Genomic DNA, 26,345 nt, shown 5'->3' on the forward strand with positions numbered 1-26,345 from the left:
GTATATCGTATGCCCATCTTCAAGAAATCAGCTTACGTGCCTCTGAAATGTTCTTCAATAAGAGATTGTTCTGTTAAGAAGAAAGTCAATTAAATATTGTTTAAGCAAATGGGAAGTTCTAAGACATATGTCTTAGCTGGTCCTAGAACATTTAATTTAGGAGTTCGAGGTCGGATAGATCAAGCAGAGAGGCTACGAGGCCTGATTAGCGAGAAGACCACTCTCCGAACATGACTGCCCCCCCCCGAAGAAATGGACGCTAGATGGCAGTCTTGCTCCACGAATAAAACCCAAGATGCTATATGACCTCAAAATCATAACCTAATTCTCCACTGCTGGGGAAGGGGGAAGGGGTCTCTCAAGCGTCACTGTATTTATATTCCGAAATTTATACTAGATGTTTGATCCATGCATGGATCTTCACTTTCAATGATTTTTTTCCTACTCCCTGCATATATTACAATTCTTTTAAAGTGACAATATGCTACAGAAATGTATGCTGCTCACATATGTATTGGCAGAAATACACAACACATAAGCATGTATATATTCATACTGTACCACTACCAATCTCGTTGCTTCCAAGACAATTAAAATCCCTAACAAAGAACAGAAAAGCAGTCAAAGTGGCAGAAAGAACTTAATACTCTTGTTAAAACAGCCCTAATTTTCAGTAAAATATTTAACTAACATTTATCTTTGCTAAAAAACCAAAAAAATCCTACCTTATCTAACAGCTATATACAAAGCCCAAACTGCTCCAACTTCCTCAGACTTTTATAGTCCTCAAGACAAACCTCACCTTATGCATTACGCCCTCCAGATGTGTCCGGGCCCTGAGAGCACTGATTGCCTTGCAGCCCTGAGGAACCCCACCTGCTTTCCCCCACCTCTGCCACCCTGCATAGGATTCTGAGGTGCCATTTAAACTCATTTTGGGGCTTTCGGTTTGAGGTTGTCCTGGGGTTTTGGTTGTGTTATTGTTTGTTCCCCCTTTTTAGTATTCCACTTCACAGGTGGTCTTACTTTCAAGGTACCAGATTTATTTTTTTGACTTATCAAAAAATCTTCAAAGTTAGTTGAGAGGGGAGGAAGTATGTTATTGCAAAATAGAGGAAAATACACGGTTGTTCTCTACCTATGAAGCTCAATTATATTTGAATTCACTATTATGTGCCTGAGTCAAAATAGGTATTTTTCACTGCTTGACTTTAATAAAATGATTTGTGGCAGAGTCTTCCTGCCTTCCCTCTGAGGAGGAAATGAACGGGTTTCTGTAGAGAGATCTAACAGGTACTTGTGTGATCTTCAAAAGCTGAAAGTTCTCCAGCACCCCTTGGTCACACCACTCTACCATTGCAACTGTAAAGTGATGCTGTTGTGATGAGAAGATTGCTGTCCACTGGAACAGTATTATATACAGTAACCTTTCTTTTAGGTACTTCATTGAAAAAATGTATGTTTAGAATTGGAATATTTCAATTGGGAATGCTTTTTTCCCTCTTTTGTGGGGGAAAATGGACACATTAGTTTAACATTTGAATGTTGAACTAATGTGTCCCTTTCTCTGAAGTGCTGGGGACAGGATGAAGTTTCAAGAAGAATCAGAAAAGACTGTGCAGTCAAGAACTATGTCTGGTGTTCTCTCACTGAGATATTTTGAATGTGATCTGGGGCTTGGATGAGGTCTAATTTGCTGTACCAGCATTTTCCACTAATATGCAGATAGACCTGTGTTTGATTGCCTTTGGACCAGGGCTGGTAGTCTGGGCAGATTGACAAGGTAATGTTGCTGCATGACCTTATGGTCAGTATGATCGCATGATCAGAAGACGTTTGATAAAGTGGGGTCAGAATGGCTTTTAACGTCTCTGGCAAAAGTAGGAGCACTACTAATTCAGCCAAGACTAGGATTTGAGGTGTGAAAAGGGTTTGAAGAGGTATAACAGAACTTATGGCTTGTGTTTTGGATAGCAGGATTATAACTTCTCTGTGCTTTTAAGACATGGTTTGTATTTCATATCCTATTTTGGAAAATGGGTGCTCCTGTAATTATTACTGGCTTTTAGAAATGTTGATCCTGAAACTTGTGATGTTGAGTATGACCACCTAGGGGAGTTTCTGGCAGCCATCACTGCATTGCCAGCTGTCAGTCCCCCAGACACAAACCTGGTAGCCTGAGTAGATCAGATCCAGAAAAAAATAAACCTGTCAGAGTATTAAACTGATATTTATATTTGCATAGAAAAGTCAGTAGTGTAATATATGGTACACGATAAGCACCGATTTAGAGTAGGGGCTTACAGTGATTTTTATTTTTTTTTCTCCCACAGGTGCTGTAGCAACAAGTGCTAGCACCAGGTAAAACGGAAAAATTGACTCCTGAAGAGATCCAACTTTGGGTCTGCTGGCTAACAATGGAACCTAGGATGTGAGAACTGTGAGGATCTTCCAATGTGGTTTACTGTGAAAAAAATAAGCTGATAGGAAATGTGATGCAAGGCAGCTATATTAACTATTAACATAATTTGAGAGTAGCAAATGTTCTTAGAAATAGTTTGGGGGAAATTTCAAATATATTATGAGGGGACTAATGATTAGAAAGGGTTGAATCAATGGATGCCTATGCGATACTACAAAGGCGTTTAGGTAGCTCTTTCTCATCTTTGGTACCCAGGAATCAAAATAGCTAATGCAAAAAAAACAAAACCAAGAAAATCAAGAAACAAAAAAAATGCACCAAAATCTTTATTCATGTCTTTTGGATTAGGTGGTAAGGAGTTTCTTATTTTTGTGGGAAATGTTATTTCCTAGCATTTATGACTACTCAGTGCATCACTGATTTTTACTTTGCATGCCAGTATAGGTGAGAATTTAGTATCTTGACATGCTATTTTTTTCTTGGTGAAGCACTAATATGGTATAAAGGAATAACCCTCAATCAACTTTTCCTGAACTGAACCCTTTGACAATCCAGCTCAGATATAACTCAATAACATGCATTATCCTCTCTTGGCTCAGTTTTAAACTTGGCTCAAGCCTTGTGCTTTAGGCTAGCCTTGTGATCTGCAGGGTGCAATCAAGGATGAGAGTGGAGAGGAGATTATAAATCCAGAGATGTGTCCCGACTGTCACTTAACTTAATGCCTTTGTCCTTCAGGAACTACCACAGCTCTAAATCCATTTGCATTCTTGTCCCTTACTGGCTGTCACTTTCCTGACAATTCAACCATTTTATGAGTTTCTTTTTGAGGCAAGAAAGTCTTTTGTCTACAATGCACTTTACACCTGAAGCTCCTCACATAATATTTCAAATGTCAAGAATATTAGTTGCACTGAAGTGCTGGATCTTAAAAGTGTTTCAACTGATATCTTGACAAGTTGAAAGTTTATTAAGGCAAGTTTGTATAGGACAAAACTTAATTTAAGCCATGCACTGCCTAATGCTTTCCTCCAATGATGCCTTTAAAATGCCATCTTCTTGTTTATTGCCTCTCTCAAAAAATGGAGAGCTGTTAACCTGGATTAGTAGCTGAAATGCTGGACTAGCATAGCTGAGAAGAATTCTAATGAAGTTTTAACAGTCTGCACATGGTGCCTGAGTTACATTTGTTTCACCACTTTGGAGGCGAATACACTTCAGTGCAGCCATTTGTTCAAATTGAGATTATCTCTTTGCCATATTGCTGGCAAAGGGAAATAGAGGGAGATCCCAGACTGAGAGTTTAGCCTTCATTTAGGCTGCTGGACAGGATGGCTTGAAGGTAAAGTTTTGACTCTGGATCCAACTGAGAGAGTGACTTCATGAGAAAATAGGCCCAAAGTATATTATTAAGAGGAAACATAGGGAGACACATAATCTAACCCCTGACTTACTAGCTTCTTGGAAAAGTGGGAGGAATGCATAGATGTAGAATATTACTCTAAACGTGCTTTGTTACAGTTCTTTTTGTGTAAAATAGTGTAAATGAAAAGTTTGGCTAGTTTATTGCATCCATGTTACATTAGCAGTAATTACCTAAATAAAAGTTTATTTGTAGCAGAAAATGTAGGAGAGAAATTCAGCCAGATATTTCTATTTCAACCCATTACACCTTAAAATTGCTTCCAAATGAAGACAAAGCAATTGTACATTTTTAAAATTAACTTGAAAAACTGAATATTCCCACACTGAGAAAATTAAGATATTTGTTCCAAAATTTTTGAACAAGGGTTCTGGAAGGCAGGCCTGGTATCGATCAGCAGGTGGTTAGCAATTGTATTGTGCATCGCTTGTTTTTCCCCTTATTATTATCACTTACCATTATTACAGTATTTTTACTTTATTTTTGATTATTAAACTGTTGTTATATCAACTTACAAGGTCTGCTTTGATTCTCTTCCCAATTCCACCAGGATGAATGGGGCAGGACAGGGGTTGAGCAAGCGGCTGTGTGGTGCTTAGTTTCCACCTGGGCTTAAACCACAACATTCTATATTCATAATTCTATGGTTTAAGAGGTTTAAATAGTTTATGCAAATGGGAGTTACGCTAGTTAATTATGGAGGTACACAGTAAGATTAATTTTTGCAAGATATTGTATTGGTACAGCTCACATTAAATATTCCACCAAATTGTAGTGAAAAAGCGTACTTTGTAAATATTTTGGAAAACATATATTCATAAAACAATCTTTATTGAATGAATTATTTGTAAACAGAAAAAAATTACAAGTATTGCTCTACAGTTCCTGCTTCAAAAGACAGGTAAATTAAAAGACTCATCTGAACTTCTCAGAAGAGCAATACTTTTGCCAAAATGTATGCCTGCTCCTTCAGTTACACTCCCTCTTTTAGCTGAGAATGCCTACTTTCACGTATTAGTTTATAAAACATTATGGTACCATTCAATATGAAAAACTCCGCATAACTACAAAATGTCATTATTACTCTAAGCTCATCTTTTGTCTTCAGTGCTATGACATCTCACAGGCTATATTTTTTTAACAAATCTGCTTTTAGTGTTGTTGAGTATAGTGTTAAAACTTTCGATTTAGAAACTGTTCTGGTAGACAGAGAGGAAGCAACTATGACCACACACTTCTGTGTTAATCAGAATGACCTAAACCACATAGTTTTTAATACTATGAAGTAACCAAGTATTTTCTTGGCACAATAAGAAACATTCAGCTGAACAAGTGTTTGCTTGGCAAAGGAATGAGGAATGCTCATTTTCATCTACATAAAGGTTATGACGTGAAAATATATTCCTTTTCACATATTTAATAGAAATATGTTAATAATCTCTGTTCCCAAGGAAGACGACAAATGAAATAGAAGCAATGACCTGGGATGATATAGCAAAGAGGCACATCGCAGGAGGCCAGATAACTTCCTGGCTATTATAGTATTAATCTGGAAGGGGAACTGATATCAAAAGTGAAATGAAATCAGACTGTGCAAACTGTACAGCTGACACACAAGTCAGTGTAGGCCTTCGTCAATTTATATAATGCTGAACCTTCTTCATTTGGTCCTGGAACAGGTATCTTGCAATGGCAATTCACATATTACCCGCTTTTCCAAACCAACAAATTAATGTCAATCATATCCATTTTGTGCACAGTGTTGAATAAGTGCAAGTAACTGGTCCACTATTCTATCCTGAATTTAAACTACAGCAGTTCTGAGAGAAAAATGCAGGAAAGTGAACTGCACTAATTGCTAGTCTGTGGATGTGGTCACTTGTTACTAATTTCTTTTTTCTTTCATTTTTTTTTCAAACAATTCATCTACAGGACAGATGAAAGGTGTCTCTTGCCTTTCATACCCAGGCCTGCCTGCCTTTCTTCTGTATATTCCTGCAACTGTAGGAAATAGTAGCTGGAACATTAAGGTGAAAGGAAACAGCCAGGACTGACTGTGTGTGGGAATGACAGACCAAAGGCAGATGAAGAGCTGTAGCATTTTTGTGTACTGATGACTCTGTTCATGTTCTTAGGAGACTCAGAGCAGCAGACAGGACAATGCCTAATTCTTAATGACTCACTCATGTGGGATGGCAGACTAAAATCTCTGTAAACTTCAAGTGGTGTAAACCACATCCAAATTCATCATGTTATTAACATCTGAAAGGACCTGTAACCAAGACTGAATAGCTGGTGTCCTCTGTCACCCAGTCCATCACCTAAAATCATGGTCAAGTCTCCTGGAGGAATGTCTTTTGGCTGGAGGACAGACATCATCTGAATACACATTCTGTAGTTCTCATGAGTATGCGGGTATGATAGTAAGCATGTGAGAGAAATTGACTTGGTTTTACAATTAACTCTCCATCTCTCCCTGTAGCTTTGCTACAGTGTAACAACTTATTTCCTATATGACAATAAACAAGCAAAGAATAGACTGTTTTTTCAGGTAACTAGACATGGAAGTGAGGAAAATTACTGTAAATTCCAATGTGTGGAGAGAAAAAAATAAACCTGCTTTCCAACTTCATTACTGTAGTCTAACAATAAACTTTTAAATAAAAAGGGAATGGCTGAGCCACTACCTTCATTAGTGTTTGGGGACTGAATTTGCTTTCTCATTTCAATGGGTGGAGGAAGTGAATCCTCAGAGGGGGTAATTCAATTTCTTCTATAGCTGAATAAAGCTAGGATTTAAGATTCAACATTTCCCAGTGAGCTGGCACTAGGAAGCTAATATGTACAGGACTGATTTAAGAATCTCGTACTGCTCTGAATGCCATGTGAAAGTGTTTAAGGCTCTATGCAGTATAAGAAGGCTTATCGGTCTTCTTGTCTCCCTTTTTTCTGCATCTGCCTTAAAACAGGGTACTGAACTTGCGAGATCTTTGATCTGGCCTTGAGTACTCTTGAGCAGGGCATTCATAGCACTTCTGGGTGTGAATCTTCCAGAGGCATATTCGTCTGGGCAGTGGCCAAGCCATTTAATCCAAATTTGTGCATTGCAGCTGTCTTCAACTTTAAACACATCACACTGATTTCAGATGATAGGTCATCTGTAACTATTTGGTAAGAATCCTCTGAAACAGCTTCTGCATGTTGGGGATTCAAAAGAAATGAATTATGACCCACTAGAGATATCAGTCCTGCTAAAATGAATCAACACATTAATAAATGGCAAGAACCTGAGAAAAGAGTCTCCTGAAAAAACCCTGTGAAGAATAAAACGTTAGAGATTTTTCTCCTTAAATAATGAACGGAATAACCTATATAGGCTTAATTATTTTCATTCTCTGTCTTTATCTGTTGCTAGAGAAATTTAATTAAATCAGAATAAGACTTCCTCGTGATATGACAACTACATAACAGCTTACAATTTTATTATTAGTGGCTTGAATATAGATGACATAACAGAGGCAAAGCTTGTTCAGCTGTACCTAGCAATGTCCTAATGATGCCTGCTAATGCTAGAGTAGCTAGGATCCCTTGCCTTGTAGAAAAGGTATGTATTTTTCCTGTTAAAGAAATCACTATGCATGCTATGGGCAAAGATAGTTTAAGGAGAATTTATAAAATTTGGATTCAATCACTCAAAATTTGCAACAAAAGAGAGAGACGAATTTGGGTGTTCAACAATCCCTTTTTTCATGTTACCATGTTTGCTAATGTCCCAATAAAAAAAACTTATAGAAAATCAAACTCATAATGAAAATCAGAAAAGCATCACTGAAATGATGCATTATAAATCATTTGTTGAACTGTAATTGAGCAGATTTCAAGTATGGATTATCATGTAACAGTTTATAATCCTTTTGGTAGCTACAGTCTTCATTACAAATCTGCAGAATATCTCAGGTCAAGACTGTGAGAGTTTCTTTACTTGTACATTTTTGTTCTAATTAATTTTAGTACTCCTGTGAATTCCAAGCTACTATGACTAATGTTTTCTAAACATTCTTATAATTAGCTAGAAATAAGGGGAAGATGTTAGGATCCAAGCCATCACCTTGTCAAATATTTTCAGAACTATCTAAGAGTCTTTAACACTTTAATGCCAAGGGAAATTTAAGCTGTGTCTGCTGTGGTGTTTTCAGATCACCTTCCAGTGTTTAAGTAGGTACTGCAACTGCATAGGATGTTGACATCAAAATTTATCTGATATGGAGAACTTTTAGTGGTTAAAGCAGGCAATATGAAGAAGGGAGTTCTAGCTTAATTTTGTTACCGAGTCTGTGGGTGGAGGTAATTTTCCCCCAAAATGTTAAAAGACATGCTTTTTTTGCTTGTTCTGTGCTTGAGGTTCCAGTCCTGCCATGGTTTTATTATAATGCCTTTGTTTTCTTATTTTATGTAAATAGAAACAATTGTAGATATTACTGTATAGGCGGTTTAGATATTACTGTATAGGTTTTCAGCAATTTTTACAACAAACTCAGATGTTTCATTTCTGTGGGCAAACCTGTCTCTCTGGAGTCAGAAGGCTGACGAGCTTTGCTAAGTTTTGTAAAGTACCCCAATATTCCTCAGGAACATTTATTCCATAAAAGCAAATTTTTGTTAAAAGCTTTGACTGACATAAAAACTGAGTAGATGCAGCTCTTATGAAGCTATTCCTTGGATTGTTTTGGCTTACATAAAACTCAGATGTAGTTTTGTTTTTTTAACTTGGTGCCTAAATAGCATGACTGCTGTTTCACACACTATGACAGCATATTAAATACCATGTTGAGTTATTCTTAGCAACTTAAGTAGTCGTGCCCAGAATAACTGACAAGAGAATTGTTATACTGACAGACCAACACTCCTCATTAGCTGCATGCCCCCTTGTCTTCACTTCATCTTGAATTACTGAAATTGCACTAAGTAGACTTAATGCTCATTTGCCAAGAAAATAGAATTATGGCTGCTTCTTGTGTGTAGGCTTCATGTTCAACACAACTCTGTGTCTCTGAATCATTGATACTCACTAGACCATAAGCAATATTATGAAACTAGCTTTCTGCAAATGATGAAATGCCTTTGAAGGTTAAGAGCTTTTCTTTGAACTTGAGTAAAGTGTTTCGCATGTTAATTTATGCTTTTCTGAGTGCTAATGTTAAAGCATGTTTGTTCATTAAAAAATGTGTTTTTAACTGAGATACTGAAAAATGTACAACCATGACTGTACAATATGCAAGTTTCTGCAGAGAACCTCTGCAAGGTCTAAGTACTGACTGGAGTCTTATTGAAGCACTTTCAAATGAGTTTTGAAGCAGGACATGATAAGATTTGTGTGGGGCTCTCTACAGTGAGACAATTCAGGGCGACTTGTTTCAGTACCTCCTCTGTACAACTCCAGGTTATAACGAAAGATCTAGCTTTATAAATGTAAGGACAGGCAGTTCTCAGATCCCTTTTGAAATTGCAGGAAGACAACCACTGATGCCAGTTGTGATTCTGCTTATGTACATTCACATCTTGTCTTCTGAGACAAATTCATTTCCATCTTTCATGCCCCCACCCCATTCCCCACCCGATTAACATATCACTGGGTTGCATGTCTTGTCAGCCTGCATCAGTCACATTGCACTATATGGGCAGTCCAATGCTGCTGATATGACCTGACATAACTTACCAAGTGATTTCTCAGTAGAAAAGGTAAAGATTTTTTTTTTAAAGTGTAACTGTTTTTATTAATGGATTTCTCTGTCCAATAATTTAAAGAAAACATTATGAAACAAATCCACAGGAACAATTTTGTAAAGTATTAGTGAAGAAAACACACATAGACTTGTGTTTTCAAACCATCAACTAGTATTTTGACCATTTTTCTGCTTACAAAAGACTTACATTTTCAGATCAAGTGTATAAATATTGGGAATACATTGACTTTTTTATTATAAAGAAAATGCATGTAAAAATATATGGACATGTGTCTTACTGAATATAGATTATGCACATATATTTCTCTAAAGAATTTTAAAACCCCTTCCAGTGTATTATTTCAGATTTTTACCTATTAGATTTTTTGTGGAGTGGTGTTTTTTTCAATAACTTTGCAGAGAAATTATGTGCCATAGTTAAGTTGTCCTAAATTTGTATCTGACAAGGTTTTAAATCCAGCCAATTTTACTGACATTCTAAAGTATACTCACAGAACTGAAGATTACTCAAGAAGAGCAAATTTACCACACTAAATTCTAGGTGTTCTACCATTTCAATAACTTAGGATTTTAAGTTTCTATATGAAAGATGTGAGTATTCTTATTTGCAATAACTAGATATTAGATCCTTATCCTACAAGGCAAACAGAGACAGTATATATAGTATACAGGACACTGAGACTTTCCTGACATAAAGTTATATGATATGCTGGAGTAGAGCTCAGGTCTGAGTTTGAGGCTTGATGTCTCTATTGATGATATGCTCTTCTTTCCCCACTGTTTTTCCATAGCAGACAATATTCAACTATTATTGTTTTGTTTTGCTTTGTTTTTTCCTGGCTCTGCTTACTTTTATTTGCATCAGAAAGGGGAAATATGGGATAAATCACTGATTCAATGTGTAAGCAGAAAATTAGGAAACATAGGCAAACACCTAAAAGGAAATTTGGGCAGGATAGAACGATTTAATTAGCAATATATGCTACAACAAGTAAGAAGATTTACTGCCAGCTGTATTGTATAAAACATTGAGAGATTAGTGTTATGTACCAAAACACTATAGCGTATGTAGAAATCATTCAAAGAAATTAATCCTCAGTCTTCTCCTTGAGCTTCAGTATTTATTGCTTCTAAGTCTACTCTTTCTGCAACATAAGCTACAATAAAAGAAAATGTTACTGCTTTTATAGAAACTGTCAGGCACTTCTCAATGATTAAGCATACTTGGAACTTCTTATTCAAAAGTAATGCTAAGAGGGAACTAAAAATAAAATAATACAAAGATAGAAGTAGAGAAGAATTTAAATAAATCAGCTAACCCCAAAGTGTCAGGTTCTGTTTCTTTTTTGTGCTTAGCTGGCAGGTAGAATAAACTAATATATGAACTATCAGGCTTGGCACTGTTCCTTTATTATTGCTCCAACCTGCCGGGGGACACAAGTGTCCTGGGATGCATTAACAGGATACATCCTAGGAACAGTGGAAATGGGATTGTTTCACCCCATTGTCTCTGTATCATTTTTTTTTTTTAGTGGTCAGCTTTAATTTTCCTATCTACTATTCCCATTCACAGAACCATTCCAAATCCTTCCTGCTGTGGTTTTAGCAACTCTTTGCTTACAGTACCTACTCTGCTTTTCAAATCCTTTCAGATCCCAGCGCTATGAATCCTAAATAAATTTATAGAAAGGGGCTTTCTTTTTGTCAAGACATTAAAGGCACAGTAGTTGATTATGATGTAGATTTACATAGTATTTATGAACCCTTTCAGATTTAGCAGGAGACTTGCAGATAAAGGGATACCAAATTAACAATAAAGTAACTTTTAATTAGGTAAAGTAAGTTTATCATGAGAATGGGAAGTAACACTGGTAAAACAACAAGCCAGTTAAAAGAAAGGCATGATAATCTAAATAATGCAGCAATGTATTTGATACAAATTAAATAGTAAAGGTCCAGGGAAATTAAGCAAGAGGTGCCAACGTTGTGTAATTGAGATCACTTCAAAGTCTTTGATTTAATCTTTCACATACACAAGGAAAAAGGAACTTTTTTTTCAGATTCCTTCTCTCAGGATATCAAGTTATCAAATGTATTTTCAGAGATGAGAAATACTAGTAGTATTGACTCAGGGGGTCAGGTTCAATTCTGAAATTTGGATGAAGGTGACAGGCAGGAAGATTTGCAAATGATTTTACATGCAGGCAATTTTTGCCACATTAACTCTGCTGCTGGTAATTTCATATATGTACTAGGAATGTGTATTTATAAACATAGGTGCATCAACTATTCTGGTTATAAGCAGTTTGAGGAAGGTTGAACTTTGAACTGTTAGTAATATGCTTAACATTGAATAGGATACAATAACAAAACCATGATCATATTTCCCCAGCCTGTTTCATTTACCCCAATGAAGAGATATTCACAACACTCAGACTGGGATGCTGAAGTGTTTTGCCTTTTTTTTAATAGTTGAAGGACTACAGAGAAGCACTACGATTAGAAGGCACAGTGATACAGAGTAATTAAATACTGTAAAACAATCAGGAATTTAGGATGAATGACAGAAGGACGCAAACTTAACATTTTTCTTTGGTTTCCCTCTGAAAACAATATTCCCATAAAAGCATGCATATTGATGGTTATATAAATTCTTGGATTAAATATACTTTGTGTACTGTATATCTGTAATCTAAGGCAAACTTTTGTCATTCTTCAGTGTTTGAAAATCAAAGGGTAATCTTTGATTTGCCTAGTGGTATAATGTCTCGGATTACCTTTACTCTGAGATTTAGTTAGCTCAAATTTCTTCACAGTGACTCAGTATATCTTTTCTATTTCTTAAAAAAGTTTCTTTTATTTACCATGGGGAAATACGTCAAATGCAATGATTCAGATCATTAATGACTTCAGAGAAACTGCACTATGCAATTTGTGTAGAAGAATACATTCAAACCAGATGGTAGAGAGAGGTAGAAGTTCCCAATGTAATTTACCTTGTTCTTCTGGAAAGCATGTTGATTGCTAATTGACTTCAACAGTTCAGTCCTGCATAGTACTCACGTTGTACTGATGCCACACAGGCTCTGTGTTGTACTGAAGTGTTGGTGTCTCAGAAGGGAAATATCTTACAGGATAACCACAGCACTTTCAGCACAACTTAACCATGATTCACTTTTAACACATAAACAGGATTAAATATGGAGTTTTTTTCCCTTAAAAAAACCTGCAAAAATTCATGGAGTATTCATAGATTTGAATAATTGTAATAATTGCCTTGCTGCATACATTGTGATATTATCTTAATAAAACACCAGCTATATTCACCCACATCTGGAAATTAACACTGTCAAACTAATCTTCAGTAAGATCTTAACCTTTTCTTTATGTTAAATTATTACTTTCACTAGATGGCACTTTGTCTCTCTTCATCACATTGCTAACATTAGAACTCCTTAGTTCAGACAAATGGCCCTTAGTACTTGTATTTACAGACATTTAATGATGTAGTAAAATCTGACAAATAAAGCTTTTTCAAATGAAGATGTGCACAGTGGGAAAGCTTTGTAATGCAGCCCACATACCCCTGTAAAGAAATGGAGGACCCCTTAAAAAGGATTACATATGAAAAATATTTGTGGATAAGCTTTTTTTCTTTTCTCATCTGAAAGATTGAGGGAAGGGAGTATATTGTCACTAAGGGTGTTTGGAGACAGATAGTATTTCTAATAAAGGTGTAAGCCAAATATTAGAGTGCATCTAACCCTGTTTAACACTGTCACAGGTTAACCCTAGCCAGTAACTAAGCACCATACAGCTGCTCACTCACTCCCACACAACAGGATGGTAGCGAGAAGCAGAAAGCTTAAAAAGAAAACTTGTGGGTTGAGGAAAGAAAAGTCTGATAATTTAAAAATAATAATAATAATAATAACAACTATGACAACAACAACAATTTGTAATGAAAAGTATAACAAAGGGAGAGAAAGTTAAAACTCATGAAAAACAAATGTTGCTAATGAAAAACAACTGCTCACCATCAACTAAATGATCATAGAATCACAGAATCATAGAATCAGCCAAGTTGGAAGGGACTTCTGAGATCATCAAGTCCAACTCTTGATCCACTACCACTGTGGTTACTAGACAATGACACTTAGTGCCACATCCAGTCTCAGCTTAAAAACCTCCCTGGGCAGCCCATTCCAATGTCTGATTACCCTTTCTGTAAAGAATTTCTTCCTGATATCTAACCTAAACCTCCCCTGGCAGACCTTAAGACCATACCCTCTTGTCTTATTCATTGTTGCCTGGGAGAAGAGACCAACCCCCACCTGGCTCCAACCTCCTTTCAGGGAGCTGTAGAGAGTGATGAGGTCTCCCCTGATCCTCCTCTTCTCCAGGCTAAACAGCCCCAGCTCCCTCAGCCTCTCCTCATAGGACTTGTGCTCAAGTCCCTTCACCAGCCTCGTTGCCCTTCTCTGGACCTGCTCCAGCACCTCAATATCCTTCCTGAACTGAGTGGCCCAGAACTGGACACAGTACCGAGGTGTGGCCTCACCAGTGCTGAGTACAGGGGAGGAATCACTTCCCTGGTCCTGTTGGCCACACTGTTCCTGATACAGGCCATGCTCAGCCTATTCCTGAGAGGCAGCCCCCAAGCCACTTTACTCCTAGTTTATATGCTGAACATGATGTCATATGGTATAAAATATCTCTTTGGCTGTATCCCTTCCTGACTTCTTGTGTAATCCCATACTTCTTGCTGACCTGACAGCATGAGAAGCTAAAAACTCCTTGACTTAGTGTAAACACCACTTAGTAACAACAAAAACATCAGTGTAGTCTCATAATTATCCTCATACTAAATCCAAAACACAGTACTAGAAGGAACCAGCTAGAAGGAACAAAATTAACTCTATCCCTTCCAAAACTGGGACAATATCCACCCCTTACTTTATACCATGTACATCATGCCCCAGTCCCGTACTTTCCAATAAATCCCAATTAGTCACTATCACCCTTCCTGTCTTTTGATATATACTCACGTATATCACTCCCACAGTCTATGGGCCATCCACTAAAATGTCTGTTGAGCTAGTCATGACTTTGGGCTGTATCTTGATCCTTCTGGACAAGAGAGGTAATGTGTAGGGTTTCATGCTGAAGCCAGTTCTGATTCCATTGAAATTCATTCTTCGTTAATTAGTGTGATTCTTACTGTAATATTGTTCACATGGCATATAACAACCATAGTAGTGATGATGTACAGTATCATGTAGTAATTAACACCATACAATTCAAATTATTGGCTATTCTCACCTAAAATCAAACCTCCTTGAGTTACACATTGGACTTCTTCATCTTTCCCACATTACTCATCAAGTGTGTCCAGTGAGCAAAAGCAATCCCGTGGATAAGGATTACCTTTGTCTGGGGCAGGAATAACCCAGGCTGCCTTCCCCAGTATATTTTTATGTGCACCACAAAAACTTTATCCCCCTCTATATTACATAAGAGTTTTATTAGGCAAGGTCAGCTTGACTGTCAGATCTCCTAGTGTTAGCTAGCCAAGGAGCTTTTGTTAAATGTGTATCCCAACATTTGAATGTCCCAACATCTCAGTGTTGTCTTTAATTGTCCAATGTGTTGTTCAATTTTCCTGAAGGTTGGTGCATGGTAGGGGATATGATAAATCCACTCAATGCCATCCTTTTTGGCCCAGGTGTTATGGGTACTGAAGGAGAAAATGAGGCTGCACACACAGAGTTCGATTTTGGGACTTGTCCACTGACACTTTTCGGTGTTCTCCTTTTATTCATATTCTCTCATAAACAGCACCCAGTGTTTTTCTTTTAGTCAACTGGAATTCCCAGGATCGTCCCAAACCAGTGCCCTGATCCCACACATTCACACTCGCATCATGCAGTGGCTGCTTATCCTGCAGGCTGTTTAAAGTGGTTTCCCACTTTGAGAAATAACATTCTCTCTCTCAAAGTGCTTAGCCAAGGTCTATCCTCCCTTTTGATTTGGATTAACTCAATGTAGGTGCAAAGTAACTCAGCTTGTTCCCACAAGGTGTCTTTGAGGTTATTTCAGAAATGAGTTCCACTGTCTGACTCCATTCTTTCTGGGATGTCATGGCACCGTAAGTCCTGTTTTTCAAGGCCCAGGATAGTGTTCTAGGCAGAAGCATGGGGCACAGGATGTTTCCTACCATCTGGTGGTTGCTTCCAGTGCTGTTAACATATGGCACTTGCCTTGGCCGTTTTTTGGGAGTGTAATATAATCAGTCAGACCTCCCCATCTTTATATTTCAGCCATTTTCCATACCAGAAAGGCTTTAACTGCTTGGCTTATTTGATTGCAGCACATTTCACATTCACAGATAACGTCGTGGTGTCCATGTCAAGTCCACCTCTAGATCCTGAGCCCACCTATACATTGCATATCTTCCTTGATAGCCTGAGGTGCCATGGGCCCACCGAGCTATAATTAATTCACCCTTATATTGTCAGTCTAGATTCACCTGAGCCAGTTCAATCTTAGCAGCTTGAACCACTTTGTGATTGTTTCTGTGGTTCTTCAGCGGCCCGGCTCCTGGGTATGTGAACATCTAAATGACATACTTTTACAATCAGGTTTTCCTCCGGGGCAGCTTATCCTGCCACAATGCTTCCTCTTGCCTCTGCACTGCCAGTTCCTCTGCTGACATTGCTGTAGTCTCCCTGCAGGGCACTTACCACCATTCATGAGTCAGTACAGAGCCAGAGCACCAGTCACTGTTCTCAGACAGGAATACAAAAACCAGTTGGAGAGCCTCCACTTCTGCAAAATGAATTTAATATTTGTCAGGAAAACAAAAGCAATTAAATCCATCAAAAATAAAAATAAATTTAAAAATCTTCAGTCAGAGCTCTTCTTATTCTTGCTTATCTTCCAAGTATTGGCAGCTACATAATTATTTGCTCCTTTATCATTTTACTTTTAGTTATGATGCTGTAAACAACTTTCACAGAGCTTGGATGAACACTGTTATCAGCAGGGAGAACTTTGCTAGCATTTGCAATAAAATGAAGTTACAACATTTGTGTGGGGCAAAAAAAATCGTTCATGGTTATAAACCATCCATTCCTCCACTTGAAGGCATTTTCCAAGAAACTGAAGAATTTCTTACTATATATGGTATATATCGCTTTCTCAAGAAGAGAAATTCCTTGGATGCTTGTAGATTGGCATGAAAACACAAACATTTAATCCTATTTTACTTATTCATATGGCATGGCAGGCAAAAATATGTCTGCAGAGCATTGCAAACTATCACAGGTAAATATTTTAGCCCATTCTATCCAGTTGTATTCCTTTTCATAACAGTGATTTAAAAAACCTATGTTCCTTAAGATCTTCTTTAAGAACAACAGGAAAGATCTGGAATTAGTATCTCTATTTACCATTTAAAAAATATACTTCCTCCACTGCCCAAAAAAATAATCAGCATAACATAACCACCAGAAAATATTTGTGTTCATGTGAAATAAAATGTTATTTTATAATAATCAGTACTCCGACATAACTAACATGATAATATAAAACAAATCAATGTCTCCTCATTATTTTAGTCACATGGATTTCCTACTAACTTCCGTATAAAGAACAGTAAGTATATTTCAAAATATTATGCTCTTGTCTAACTGTTGTATGTTGGAATCTGTCAAGTAAATGAGTAAACTGTTTACCTTCCTGTTTTTTAGTCATTACTGGCTGTATACATTTACATATTATTACATAAAATTACTACAATCATCCAATTTTTTTCTTAATGCAACGCTGCCAAGATTTGTATTCTAGGGCTGAAATTTTTTATGACAAATACATACTTGTTTAGGAAAACCAGCAGTTTTTCCAGTCTTAAATTTCAAAATATAATTCTTACCACATTGACATTTCAACTGGCAGGTGAAACTGAGCTTGGAGTCACCTCTGTGTCAGGGATGTGTCTTTTGCTATTTCATGACCATTTACTCCAGTGTTTCTATTTTGAAAACCAGCCTTCAGCAACTGCTTCTTAGTATTTAGGAGCTGAAATCTGTACAAATTCCATTCTCATTGAGCCTATCCATCCTTTCATAGATGATTGCCCTACAAATATAATTCCATAATAAACTTCCCTAAGGAGACACTACTGACTATAAGACTGGGCACCAGAGTAGCATTTAGTTCAATTCCTGAGTGTTTGGCTGGGAAGAGCAGGAACTTGAAGACTGCAAATCTAGTGACTTATCCTGAAAATGTCACATGATGACATCTGACATCAATACATTAGGGTTTTTAACTGTTTTACGCATTTCAAGCATAAAGAACTTCACATCATATTGTAGTCCTTACAACAGAGTTCTGTGGAAAAAGTAATAGAAAACCATGTAATCAAGACTTCATTATAATGTGTGGGACCAGTGAATGCAATGAACACTCATTTTGGCAACTTTTAAATCATCGACATTGCAACCTTAATCTCTTTAATGTAAGGCAAGTGTTTCTATGCATAATTTGGTATCAAATGAATGAAGACTACATATGACTCTTCAGTGGTACCAGGTTGATATCCAGCAACAAACCAATTAACATTCACGACATTTTGGAGTGAAGGAACAGCAGATGAGTCTTTCTTAAAGGCTTTAGAGACCTGTTAAAAGTAAGATTAAAAGTTAGCCTGAAGAGATGGCTACTGTGCATTTGTTTTCTGCAATAGAAAGTTTTTAAAATTTATGCATGAAATTGATTTTTCAAAGCAATGTGTACAATCTTTGACAGATCTGTGACAGAGAATGAAGATTTCAGTGGAGACTATAATCTCCTTTGGACAAAAACTAGGTTGAACACTTCTAAGGATGAGACTGTGAAAGAATGTAACCTGGAAAACAACAAAGGAGCAGTTGCTTCATGAGTTTGGGTAGTTATGTAGGTTTTTTTAAACTTATATTTTTTACACAATATACTCTGCACATATTACAGAGCACCGTTCTATTGTGTAGCTGAGTGATGGAGGACAAAAACCCTCTCTTTTGCTTATTTTAAATTAAATAACAGGTAATTTAATGAGGTGTCTGCCAGTTTTAGTCTTAAGGGAAACTGAATAGTTATTCTCTCTTCACCTTCTCTATATCACTTATATCTGTCTTCATGTCTTTTCCAATGTCAAGAAACTTAATATATGTGGTTTTCCCTAATTCAGTATAATTTTCTCCTTTGTCTATCTTGTTGCTTTTTTCTGTATTATTCATAATTCAAATTAGGCCTTTTAAAAATAACTTTAGGAGTTAATAAACTTTCACAGGGTTTTTAATTAGCAGGATACAAGAGATTTACTGAGCAACATTTTTTTTCTGTCAACTTCTTTCCTAGTAAGTTTCAACATACAATTTTCTCTTTTGACTACAAATACATATTGATTGACGTTTTCAGAGAACTATCCATGAATTCAAAATCCCTTTCCAGAGTATCAATACATGTATATGTACATGTAAATGTATATATTCCATTTCAGATATTTTCTCCACATGCAGTCAATTCACACTGGATTTTATCCGTTCTTTTATCACTAATTCATTTAATGCTTTGAGATCTTCCTGCTACTCTTCATGGTCAACTGTTTCTGACTGGTTTAAATTTGAAGAGCAGAGGTCCCAATACATATTTCTGTGAGCAATCTCGTGGCTTTATTTGTTTCTGTCCTTTGTTTGTTTGTTTTTCATCAGATATTAATTGATGGGGAATATAATTTGTCTTATGCCATGGCAGCATACCCTGTTTGTTCTTAAATCTGAAAAAAATAACTCATTGAAAGTCATATATAGTGTACCAATCTCTTTTTGCAAATATTTTGGCAAGTTATGAAACACAGGGTCACCTAGTTGGGTTGCTAGCAAGATTAAAATTGTGCATTAAAGCTTCTACTGTCATCTACCAGAATCAGAAACACAGAGCATCCAAGAGCTTTTTGGCAAACTTCTGCAAAATGTGGCTTTCTTATAAGTTACTAATAAACAATCATTATTTAACTGAAATATAGAAATAAGCAAAACAAGATGGACCTTGGTAAAAAATCACTTCCAAATTGTGGACCAGTACAGTTTCTTATATTCCTGATGACAGCCATGCATACATAGACAAGATCTTCAGGCAAGCAAGAAAACGGGAGAGTCATAATCTGGGCATATCTGTATCTATAGCCTATTGATTAAGGCTTTTATATAAGAGTAGAAAATTAATCTAAAATAAAAAGGTCCTCAGACTGAATCAAACAGCTTGAGGAACCCTGTATGTATTCTGTCTATTTGATAGCAAGGAGGTATGTGTTTCCTTCAGGAAGAGTGGGCTTTGGTTATGTAACACCACCAAGAGAGCTAACGACTGAAAACTGGACCAAAAGTAGGTGATCAAAACTGAAGTACTATGCCCATACAGTGAGATTTCTGTCTTAGATCTGACTGAGCTAGGTCTGACACTGGAAACAGTATATAATCCTGCACGTGCTAATTAACCTCACAGTAGTACCCATGGCCTGCGACCTCAGCTACAGCGCTAGACTAATACAGGTTCATTGCTTTGGGATCCTCAGTATCTTCATTTGGATCCATCTGATATTAAGTAAATATACCATCTCAGTACATATCCCTTCAGGGGTCCTAGAATATGCTTTTTTTAATATGCCCTGGGCATCCTCTCAACTCCTTTTGTGACCCACAATGCATGAAGACACTTTTTGGCAGTATGTCTGTATAACGATTTGTGTGAAACAAATTGCTTGAGATGTGAAACTTTATCAGTTATTTAGGTTTAGTCATAGTCATGTAACAAATACTTCATGGATGTTGCTGTATTTTTCAAATTTTCTGCTAGCTGTGCTGTTTCTGTTGTTCAATGATGTATTTGCCTTAGTATGACAACTCACATAGTAAATGGTTTCCTGGGAAGGAGCCTATTTAATGTATTTGACCTCAAACACGCTAATAAAGACACATTAATAATATGGTTGTCTTTAAAATTAGTATAGGAGAAATAAGCCTTTTTAAAGGAGAGAAAAATACTACTCAATCAAATAGTAATAAACAAATGAGATAATGAACAGTAAAATAATGTTACATGATTTTGAGAAGAGGAATTATATTTAGACTAATTTTAAGGAAATAAATTGTTCAGTTATATTTCAATGTTTGAGACTAATTTTCAGCCATTCTATCTTTCAGTATTATTCTTCTTTTTGTTTTACATTTCTTTTTAAGGCAGCGTATTATACTAGCAAAGATGATCTTACATGTGAGACTACAGAAAAGAGGTCAATTCCTACTTTTGTTCTCAGTTATACAAATTCAACATCAGTTGATAGAACTCAACAGAGTTATTTCTGGCACACTCTGATATATGAAAGATGTGAATATGGTCTTTGGAATTCTGAATGCGTGTATATACTTATTTTCCAATTCTAGTGCAACATTCAGTGTTCTGTATAGATGAATTGTAGTATATATGTAAAGTATATATAATTCTATGAACAGAACTCAAAAAGCTATAAACAAGAGACCCCAAATCAGAATACAAAATATGATGCTACCTACAGACAAACATGGAGACCAACTACTACCAGTGGTTCCTGCTTATGTCCTGTAAAATGGTACCTCAGCAAGAGACAAAACTCAGTGCTTCATGGAGGCTTGCTAATACCTTTTGTTTATAAGGATGTTAGTGGTAAGTCCCACAGGAGCTTAAGTCATAACAACATGCCTCTGTTTTCTCTCACTAAACCTGAGGAAATTTGTTCATGGGAACTTTGCAGTGCTAGAGCTTCCAGAGGCCATTCTTCATATTCTTCACACGTGCCTATCCCTTAGGATAACCTGAGGAAGCATGATTACCTCCAGTCTTCCCTCAACATCAGAGATGTTACCTGTAGGAGACATCTATGATCAGCTGTTTTCAGAATTTCCACTAGAAGAATCCAATAAACTCTTGGAAATAACTTTTCTAGTCTCTGTTAGTAGAGGTCAAAAGCAGACTCTGCAGTTAAGATCCACCTTATGACCCTTAATTACAATAGGTGTATGAATCAGGAAAATGGACTTCCACAGCTGCAAGCCATGGGAGAGGTCCAAATAAAATGTCCATGTATTATAAACTTACCTATCCAGGATGCAGCACAGAGAAATTTGGGACAGGAAAAATATGAATAGAAACAGTTATTAAAATAAAATAAAATAAAATAAAATAAAATAAAATAAAATAAATGTATATAAATAAATCAATTGTCTAATATGGTCAGGATGATTATTAATTAGAATAATTTCTCCTAAATGATAAATTTAGGAATAAAGGTGTTCAGCAATACTTCAAGTATTTAACTTTGCAGAACCAGTAGTGTAAGCTGTACTTTTTGGCATACATCATTCCAGTATTATTTTGTATTTATAAGGAAGATACGTGTAAAATTAACTATACAAACATATTATATGCACAGAAGTATATGGAAGTCAGCAGTTCTGAAAGGGGAACAGGATAATCAAATGCCTGAGTAAGAAAAAAAAGCACTTGATGTTTTGTTGTGTTTTCCAATCTGTACAGTATGTCAACTGCTCTCTTTTTTTCCCCCTGCCTCATCAGGATGTTGAAAATATGCAGCTGCCTGCTCAATGGAGTTAATGAATTCTAGCACAGGTGCTCTTGATTATATTGCATAATGGAAACCCTTTTTCTTATCCCTCTCTTTACTTCTTTACTCTGTATAAAAGGCTAATAAGGTTATTGTAGCAGTGATGAGTTTGAAGCAGTTAAAAGTTTGAGCAAACAGATTCAGAGGAGAAACTTAGTTTTGCAGATGTTATTGACATTGTTTGTAACTTGTAACTTGATATACTTGTTTGCCTTTTTTGACTAAACTTTTGAGGGACTTTGAAGAACTTTTAAAACATGACATGCTAAATTCAAAAGATGAAATAGGGAATACTGAATGTCAAAACAGTGACATCTATCATAAAAATAAAACCTGGCCCTACTGAAGTGGTGACAAAATTCCCAGAAAGTTAACTATAGTCAGGAAATCGTAAATTTGTTTTCAAGGTAGGTAGAATTTAATTTTTTGTTTAGCTTTGCACAAGTCAAAGTTGCCATTGAATATATTCAGGATAAAAGAAATCTTTTATTGTTCGAAAAAAGCAGATTCTAGTTCAGGCTGCTTTATCAGAGAAATAAAGCCTTGGATCTTCTCTAAGTTAGGTTGAGGTATTACAAACCCTCTGAATTTCTGTGATATATATATATGAGCAGAACAAAAGAAATTTCAACTGTATAGTAAGTCTGTACAAGGATTACTAGAAAGCTTGTTTTGTGCAAGCAGTTAATGGTTGGCAAATGTCAGTAGATTAACACTTTTTGTTGGATATGGAAAATGCATTAGAACTGACTAAACCCTGTGCATTTTGTTGGCAGCAAATTAAAAGAAAAAAATCCAACAAATTAGAGATTGTTTTGATTTACATCAAGAAATGCCATTTATTTGAATGAGGATTCACAGTGGAGAGAGCCATGCACAAGTTCCCTACTGTCAACATATTAACAAACAAAATGCAGCATGGAACAGCAATAAAATTTTTTAATACCTCCCAGTTAAAAAATAAACAAACAAAAAACCAACCAACCAACCCAAAACAAACAAATAAACAACACTCAAGTTTTAAAAAACAAAGAGAAAAGCTGCAGTCAAGAAGATCCAAATATAAATTATCTTGTACTTTCTACTGTCACAATCTGAAAACAAAGAAAAATTATCTGCCGCTGAGAAAGATGTGAAATTTCAAAAGTGTTATGAGTTGTTATGAAATACTAAAATAATAAAAGATATCAATAGAAAAGACAAGAATCAAGAATCTAAGAGTTTGGTAAACCATGATAAATCTAGAGACTCATTCTACTATGTGCTTCAACACATCAAAAAAGAGAGGTGATGAGACAGTTTGGATAATATTTAGTGATAGGAAGGTCTTATCTTTGAGTCAATCAACCTAAGGATACTGGAGGACACACAACAACATGAAGAATCTTATTTTTAGCATAATAAACAACTTATTACAATTAGATCAGGGTGGGAACTAACCCTGCACAGCTGATAAACAGATACTGAATCCTGCTGTTAAGGCACCAATTGTTGTATGAACTCCAAAACCAGTGTACAATATGGCGGCAATACAAGGCATAATTCCAAAGGCTCCCGAAAAGCAAAAGCTGAAGTCTTATGAGTGGTGAGTGTCAGGGCTTCATGGGCACCATCTGCTCTGCACAGCCTCCATGGACAGTGCCATTGGGTCTTGGCTCCGGTTCCTCCAGGGCTTGCCTGCAACTGCCCCCGGTGCTCATGGACAGCAAGGAGCTGTCACAGCACTGCCGCAGTTGTCAGAAGTTTTTCTAAACGCAAGATCGCGTGTTCCAGGGACTGCTGATGGTATCTTCCCACAGCAGGAGCTCCGGACTGCAACTCGAATGAGATTAATATACACAAGAGAAACAAGGTGAATAAATACTGTCCTCAGCTAATAGCCAAATGAACACTGTTCTCTCTTCAGGCTTTCATTTTCATGTTGTGCTATTAAATCACCCATGCTATCTATCTAACATGCCAGAAACTCAAGAGTCAATCAGCCTCAGATGGGTGGCATGTAAACAAAAAAGCTAAGCAATGGGGAACAGAGGTGAGATGGGAACTGATTTAACTCTTCTAATATGTTTCCAGCTTATTATTAGCATAAGAGGAATCCAAGAGCTGAATTTAAAAAAATACCTGATGCATTTAATATTCCAGAGAAAAGGCATACTAAATAAAGAGAACTGAAAATTGAAGCAGTGGCACTGATGCATCTTGTCAGTTAGCCTGTACTTTTTCAGAGATAACACTATTCCAATTCATAATATATAATTTCTTTTGTTGCTTCACAGCATACCCACAAGTAAAACATGTACTATCTACTGAGTTTAATATGACAGTGCCTAACCTTTCAGATTTCTCTCTGAATATCAGCACACTTTCCTGCACAGTTCAAGAAAAAATCTGCTTTTGTTTAATTTGTTATTATTCATAAAATAAAGGTGCCAGTTTTCCAAAAGCTCAGGAAGAATCATATCTAGGGCTTAGAGTTTATAGATAAGTCCTGTGCTGAGCACTGACAAGTTCAGTTTACTTTTCTTAGTGCTTTATTTCCTACAATGGGATTCAGAAAAAACAATGTTTTTCATTTGGTAAACAACAATCCCTCTAATGCTGGTTCCTTTCCACCCCTTCCTTTTATCTTTTTAATAGAGACTGTATGACACAGATCTTTGTTTGCTTATTTGTTACTGTTTGTTTGCCGTCGTCCATTATGGTATCACCAGGCTTTCCAGAAGAACCCAGGGAAATGTTATTGTTCTGTAAGTAATTGCAATGTCCTCAAGGTTGTGTAAAAGAGAATGGAAATTATCTTTTTGCCTCATGACTCCTAATCATAAAGACTGTTAAGTAGCTTTTTTCTCACAAGAGGTCCCGATGCCCTCATATTGCAACTTTTCCAGTAATTGAGACCTGTTCAAGAGCAGTGTTAAAATGCTTTATTGCACAGGAGTGATAAAACAGAGTTATTATCTTCAGTCTTCAAATACAAAGAGAATAGAAATATAACTTATATAACTCAGATTCCCAGATCTGATGATGCTATTATATTATCTGGATGTGAGTTAATTTTACCTGAATTAATTAGATCAACTTATCTCAGAGAGAATTTTAGTACATAGTAATGCAATTTGGGAGAGTGCTAGTTGTTCAATCTATTTTCCAGTTGAGACTAAGAGGAAATATCTGCCAAATTTTATGTTTATGTCCCTATCAAAAGATATTTTAATGTTTCAAATTGAAGATAAATACCCTAGAACTGAATGGAATGAAAACTCTGGATCCATAATATGATCATTAAACTTAGCCACCAGCTAATCAAAACTGTGGGTTTCTGTAAATACACAGGCATACCAATTTTCATGTGCAGGAGCAGCTCAGAAACCAAGGTTCATCTAAGCTAACCAGAAACAAGAGAAATTTTAGTGTCTAGAGAGAGCTCATAATTTTAGAACAAGCCTCCTATGCACAAGTTTTTTTGGCTCCCTGTGAAATGCAGTGGCAGATTTCTACCTCTTTAAAAATGTGACTGGAAGTGAAGTTACTGAGTAGTTCAGACAAGTAACATTTGGATTGCTGGGCAAATGCTTATTTTTCACAAACTCTGAGGAAGGTTTTCAGGGGAAGAGTGCTGGAAAGGGAACATATTAAGATGAATGGAGCATATGTTGTCAGTAACCTTGAAACATGTAAAAAGTCTTGCAATTTTCTCCAGACTAACAGTTCTAAATTCAAGAAAAACAGAGGCAAATATAGACGTAAAACAAGGGGGGTGGGGGGGAGAAGACCTAATATGCAATGAACGCTACTATAAATCCATACTCAGGGTATAAAAAAAACCTAGAACCCAACAAGTATTCAGTTCCCCTCATTACATGTTCTGACTCACAGTCTCAGTGGTGGAAGTCAGGAAAGTGATGGAACTTAGAAGCAGAATTCCATAGTAGTAACAGGTAAGCATTCTCCTGACTCAATCAATATACTTGACTCTTCCTTTTAGAAACAATTTCCATGCACCCCCTTAGCAATAGCTCATTTCTTGTAACCATAACTAACATTCTTTTCCTC

The sequence above is a fragment of the Pseudopipra pipra genome, unplaced genomic scaffold, assembly GCF_036250125.1.
Source record: "Pseudopipra pipra isolate bDixPip1 unplaced genomic scaffold, bDixPip1.hap1 HAP1_SCAFFOLD_48, whole genome shotgun sequence".
Classification (NCBI taxonomy): domain Eukaryota; kingdom Metazoa; phylum Chordata; class Aves; order Passeriformes; family Pipridae; genus Pseudopipra; species Pseudopipra pipra.